The sequence below is a fragment of the Gadus chalcogrammus genome, chromosome 20 (genome assembly GCF_026213295.1).
Source record: "Gadus chalcogrammus isolate NIFS_2021 chromosome 20, NIFS_Gcha_1.0, whole genome shotgun sequence".
NCBI lineage: Eukaryota > Metazoa > Chordata > Actinopteri > Gadiformes > Gadidae > Gadus > Gadus chalcogrammus.
The window spans coordinates 13233365-13240298 of record NC_079431.1 but is presented as its reverse complement, the minus strand read 5'-3'; positions in this window follow the sequence as shown (position 1 = coordinate 13240298).

Sequence of the window (6934 nt, the reverse complement as noted above, 5' to 3'; positions counted from 1 at the left end):
TCCCTTTTGTTCTTTTCTTTTGGTTTAGAATGACAATATCATAACAGATTACAATAATTCATAATGTTAACCACATATTGTAATATTATATTCAGTCGAACATCTGGATATGTTAATATCAGGTTGTTGTCAACAATATAATATAATGACAAAAAGTACAAATTGTTCGGTGGTTGTGTGTGGTCCAAATTGTAATCCTCGCACCACTCTATTTCATCTATTCCAAGCGCCACAAGAGGGCAATGTTATCTCACTTGATGTAGACGCAGGGTTAAGGAGCACAAATCCCATTTTGCTTATCCCGAGTCTATGTGGCGTTATGCATTTAATCACAACTTCAGAGGTAATATCTGCAGATGAAAGTATTCACACCTCGGCCGACAGACGGATGGTAATTTCACTCATGAATGGAGCATTTGATCAGGATCTGAATGGGTCCTGTGAGTGTCTATCCAACCCGCTGCCTTCCCGGCTTCATAATACACTTATCATACGTTCAGAAAGAACACAACATCCGAGGGAATCCGTGGAAACCAAGTGTGTTACAAAATGTAATGCAAAAAGTAACGGGGAGACTCGGAGATGCAGATGACTCCACTAATGAGTGGAGTCCACATTTGTGCCAGTGTTTGCGCGTGCAAACGTGAGTGTGTTCACGTGTTTGTATCTGTGTACGTGTGTGCGTGTGTGCGTATGCGCGTGTGTGCGTGTGTGTGCGCGTCTATGCCTGTGTGCGTTTGCTTGAGCTGTTTTTGGTTAATTTGCGCCAGTCCACACTGATTAGATACAATTGACAACATATACATATAGAATGCATGTCTATGCAATTGAATAAAAAGCGGCAGGCCAAAGTGGGGTATGTTATGGGAAGTCAACAAATGGCAGATATTACAGTGTCAGAAAGGATCACAAGGTTTTGTTCGTTTCAGGATTAGGAGTTGAAATTAGCCTTTAGGCTGCTTGCGAAATAGATTTATTATCTTTAGGACTTCCTGTTTCACTAAAATTCCAATAAAATTAACATTATTTTTAATTTTAACCAACTATGCTATTTTCCATGTGGAGGTATCTGTCGCCGAGAGATGATGTAATAGACAATAGAAAAGATAGTATAAGAGGAGTTTGAAAAATAGTGAAAATACACAGTTGATGAAAGAGAGAGAGGAAGAAAAATATGAAGGGGCTGAACATTTATTAAGGAGCATGAAAGATAGAAAGAATTAAATCAATAAGAAAGAAAGACAGAAAGAAATAAACAAAGCTAATTGAAAGAGAAAGAGGAAGAAAAAGAAAGAAATTAATAAAAGAAAGCCAAACAAATTAATGAATAAAAAGTGGAAAGAAAAAACAAAAGGAAGGTGAGCAAGGTAGAAAGAACGAAAAGAAACAATGAAATAATGGAAAAAAAAAACAGACAAAAGAAATAAGGAACAAGTGAAGGAAAGATATAAGGAAATCAAGAAAGAGAGGAGAGAAGAAAGGAAGGAGGGAAAATGCAAGAAAGAAAGGCAGAAGAGAGCAGGTCTGGGAGGCAGCGAGGGGGAGCGTGGATGCAGGTGTGAGGAAGGCAACCTCCAGAGCCAGCCAGTTGCAGACAGTAATGTCATCAGAGTGGGACTCCCAGCTGAATTCAGTGCTGTTCTGCATGATTGCCCATGATAATTGTGTGTTGATAGGGAGCGCCGGAGATGGAGTATAATTTCCACCGAGAGATTCCTAAACAAATACCTGTGCTCAGCAGTGAGATGGAGTGGCGAGGGGGGGGGGGGGGGGGGGGGGGGGGGGGGGGCAGGGGGGAGGAGGAGAGGAGAATAGAGGATGAGGGAGATAGTGGATGTGGCTGGGGGTGGGGGTGATCAGGGTTGAGGCTGAGCGAGATTGGGAATGAGAGGGTAAGAGGTCTAGGAAATGAGAAAAGGAGGAGGTGAATGCAGTGGTCTGAAAGCAGGTGTTTGCGTATTGTGTAATGCGGCCGAGGCTGGATTTGACACATTTAGGGAAAACATTCGAAGAAATGTGGTGCTTACTATCCCTCTGCAAATAATAATACGGTGAGCTAATTTGTTATTTGAATCATGACACAACATGGAATTAATGAAAGTATGTTATCATATTTTGTATTTCCAGAAGTAATTCTCTATTGGGTCCGAAAAACATCAACATAACATGAAATCACTTAAATTCTAAATGTTTTAAATTATATAATGATATCAATGACATAGAAATAATAAAATACTTAATTTAAAATGCTCTCTATCCTGTGACATCAATTTAAACTGCAATAACAGTGGCATCACAGTGAGGTCTCTCAAAGTACAACATTTACCATGAAAAAGAACCAAGACAAAAGGTGTGTGGGACTAAAAGTGTAGCACGTGTGCCATTGATCGGCCTGAGCTTTTTACTCATTGTCAGATGGGCAGCGGATAGCATCAGCAGGGGTAGATGAACAGATAAGGTTTTAGTGGACTAATGTATATTTAACCTTGAGTGGGGGATAAGGCTAATTGGAAAAACACTCTGTGCCTGAGCGCTCCCCACGCGGGACACATCAGTGTAGTTATCATCTCTAAGAGTCTTATCTGGCTAATGTATCATAATCTTAGGCGACATTTAAGTCGGATTATATTTCAATCTGATTAATTCGAATGCTGGGGAAAAAGAAAAGTATTTGACTTGCATGTACAACATGGCAAGTCAGATTACACGCTACTTTCCTCTTCAGAGATAGTTTTACATAATTTCCGATTCGTTGTGAAATAATGAATAGACAATGGGCTGTATAATTGCGAGAAATTTACAATTCAGAGCACTACGTCGTAGGATCACTATGCATAATTCAGAGTGTTGAACACATAGGCCAATGGTGTTAATGGCAGCAAAAGTTACTAAACTCAAGAACAAACGACTGCAAATAAACAATAAGGTTCAATTTTCCTTTTCTACTTTTGACAAATAATGTCCCGAAGCATCAACCCTCTCTGAATAGACGCAAACCAAAATGACCCTCCAAGTCTTGTTGAAGCTCATACCCATCACCCACTGAAGAGTGAGCCTTTCCATCAATGCAATGCAGCAAGTATAGAAATCCCCCATAAAGGGCCAGCGAGGCCCCTGAAAGTAAGCCGGTTCAAACCATACCTTGATCGAGGGTCTCCTTTCGGCCTCAAAACATCTATTGCACTCCAGCCTCGCTGTGTGCATGTAAATTGCATTCCGAAGCGTGAATGAACAGCTCTTGTACACGCTCAGGGTTGATTTTCAAAGACATGCTAATGTTTTTCCTTTTTTTAGTGGAACTCCACTCAGTGATCCCCTCTAAACTGCCAGTGTGACTGTGAGGGGGGATGATTGGCACAAGGCTGAGTCCACCATGTTCTGCTGTCATTTCAAGCAGTAAACAGACACACAGACAGATCCCAAACTAATACTCCAATCACCATTTAGTCACTTCCTCCTTGTGATGCTCTCAAAACATCTTAATAGGTGTCGGCTTTTAGTGTCTAGTTTTTTTTTCTTTTAATATAGTTAACAGTTATTTGTCGAATGAAACAATTTTTTTTTGTCGCTGTGGTGCTAAGTAAATACATGGTGTGTTGTGTAAGTGAGCCACGCATACAGGGAGGTTTACTCACCCAATAGCTTTCTCACATTTTAATCCCCTTTTTGGGTGGCTTGCTACATTTCAGCACCAGGCAGCTCTTCATTTGGGCTTGGCTTCCCCTCAAGCAATTAATTAATGCTACAGTACAAACAGCCGATGGATTTTGTCATGAATATTCAAATCAACCTCTTGCATATCATTTCTTATTCAGCGTTGTAACAAGGGGGCTATGGTGAAGCAGGCATCATTGCTTCAAAGCCTGTGGGGCTTTTTCTCCTACTCTACCTATCCATCCCTCTCCATAGGGTGACTATAACCTCTTTATCTGACATGCCCAGGATTAACAAGTTGTCAAATTTCATCTCTCACATTGTCTATCATATTCCACTGTGTTTTTTTTTTCATTTGGTCGGTTCAAAAAGTGCTTTAATCCTTTAATTATTTAAGTATTTTTTTATACTCCAATAAAAGGTAATTAACTAGTTCATATTACTGCCAGAAGATATTTAAAACTTCAATCTGATTTAATAATTGGCAGTTAATGATCTTGTCATATAGATGGTCAAATAGGATGGCATAATAATTTTCTGCGATTTGTTTTGCAATATAATTTGATAGGATTTCAAATATATGACATTAATTAATGCTATCAATTCATTATTAGATTAGGTTATGAGATACGATTGCATAGCTTCCCTATCTAAATCATCATTTAAAATACTATTCTTATTCTTATGACTATTGCTATCATTATAATAAGATATATACATATATATATATACAAGTATTTATGGTATGAATAAAACAAATGTCAATAAACTATAATTAAGCAAAGTTGTCCACGTTTTTCTAAACACAACATGGTACTTTATTGTGCCAAAAGGCATAATATGTTAAACTACTTACAAACTTTGATGGAACCAACATTTCCTTCACATCAGTCTCAGAGGTAGAATAAAAAATGTTTTTTGTTCCATTTCAATGAACAATAATTCCTCAGACTATTTTAATATTATACATATTGATGTTATTTAAAAGAAGCCACTGCCACATCACTTTGCTTAAAGCGCATCAGTACGTGCAAAATGGATTCAAATATATACACATATTTTTCTGATTTAAATCCGGAAAAATACACAATTTAGATTCCGCTATTCAAATTTGTACTTTCTTTGTTTTGGTCTTCATGTGTATTCATTAGTTATTGCTTTTTATGCGACCCGACTTCATTAGAGTAACATTTATGAAAATCACTCTGTATTATGGATTTAATTACGGCAAAGAAAACACAGACCTATTACTAACACTTGAACTATGTTGGTACAGGGGTGGGGGGAAGTTACCGCATGAGCAACGCAGTCCTCAGATGTCACGTCTAGTCGCACTCTGCCTGGACGCTGATGTCAGGTTTACACAGATGTACGCCACAACACCATGTAGTCCTATCGTAGCCCCGGGGTATACATATACATTACACGTTGCTCCGCCATATTACCCCCCAGGACCAGCCTGCTTGGATGGAAACAAAAGAAAATACCAGGCCAGAGGTGAAAGGTTAATTTCAGTTAATACCAGAGCAGAATAAGTAGCATACTGAATCTGCTGCATTTCAACCAAATACCCAAGTGTAACTGAAATAGATATGCTCTTATAATGATGTAGGTATTCTGTATTCACAGATAAAATAGAAGGTCAACATCTACTAAAACAAATATTTCTGAAGCACACTTCAAGACACATTGCAAGAGATGTGTGGATGTATATGTGTGTATGTGTGTGTGTGTGTGTGTGTGTGTGTGTGTGTGTGTGTGTGTGTGTTGTGTGTGTGTGTGTGTGTGTGTGTGTGTGTGTGTGTGTGTGTGTGTGTGTGTGTGTGTGTGTGTGTGTGTGTGTGTGTGTGTGTGTGTGTGTGTGTGTGTGTGCGTGTGTGTGTGTGGGTATATGAGTGAGAGATAAAGAATGTATGACTATAAATATATAATTATTGTAGTGTGTTTGTGTGGGTGTGTTTCTGTTTGTGAATGTATGCTTGTGTGGGTGTGTAATGTGTGTGCGTGTGCGTGTGTGGGCCTGGGTGTGTGTGTGATTGCATGCCTGGGAGAATGTATGACTGTCAATATATGACTGATTGTGTGTGTTTGTGTGAATGTTAGATTGGATGTGTGTGTGTGTGTGTGTAGGTGTGTGTGTGTGTGTGTGTGTGTGTGTGTGTGTGTGTGTGTGTGTGTGTGTGTGTGTGTGTGTGTGTGTGTGTGTGTGTGTGTGTGTGTGTGTGTGTGTGTGTGTGTGCGTGCGTGCGTGCCTGCATGTGTGTGTGTGTGTCTACTTCACCTGCTGGTTTTGCATTAACGTTGCTGGAGCTTCGATGAGGATCTCGTCTTTTTGAAGTTCCCAATAAGGAGAGCGGTGTTGAAGAGACCAGCAGTAGAGCTTCATGTGCTCTCATATCCCTCAGAAGATGTGCTTTTATAGCGACGCCCGCATGATAAATTATACCTTTGACCCCCGAGTTGGATTGACATTTCTTGAAAGTAAAAAATCTGGTATGGAAAGATGTGTTGTACTGACTTTGCATTGGTAAAAAGGAGCCTCTCCATTAATTGAAAGTATAATGATATCCTGCACATGGATGTGTGTGTGTGTGGGGGGGGGGGTGAATAATGTATCTCCATGCAGATGATAAGTAAACATGTTCATATATTCATTTATTAATATATACTTTTTAGAATGTTATGGTGTCTGCTGTCGTTTTAACAGCGCCATCACTTGTATGACGCTCTCTCATTGGAGATGGTATTCCGGCGCCCACCTTTTAACAGTGTCCCTATTTCACAGACACAACCCTATAAAAATGCAGAGGAAAAAGCATATAGTTGAACTGCATTGCCTTTTATATGTTACAAATCCAACAGGAAAAACACACAAATGCATATATGCATACGTGTGTGTGCATGCTCTTTCCTCCCCTCCCGTTCACAACTACGTTGTCCAAAGTCGGCCTGGGAACGTGTAGCAGCGGAAAGGTACTGTAGGGTGCTGCTAGCGCTCGGTGAACTACTAAAGTTTTCCCAAGTAGTGAAAGCGTGCACTAGGGGGGCCTGGCCCGGCAGAGCGGGTCATGTGCTCACGGGTGTGTGCGCTGGCTGGTAAATGTTAGCACCGTTGATAAATAAACATTACTGCGAAGGTCTGTCAGCTCCTGTTAGAATGTCCCCGTAGCAGTGCTTCACTTGATTCTATGCTCCGAGGGCAGGGAATATTTAATTACTGCTTTGAATGACATGAATAATCACAAGTCACATTCTCCGCTAGCCACCAGCGCACTGAGAA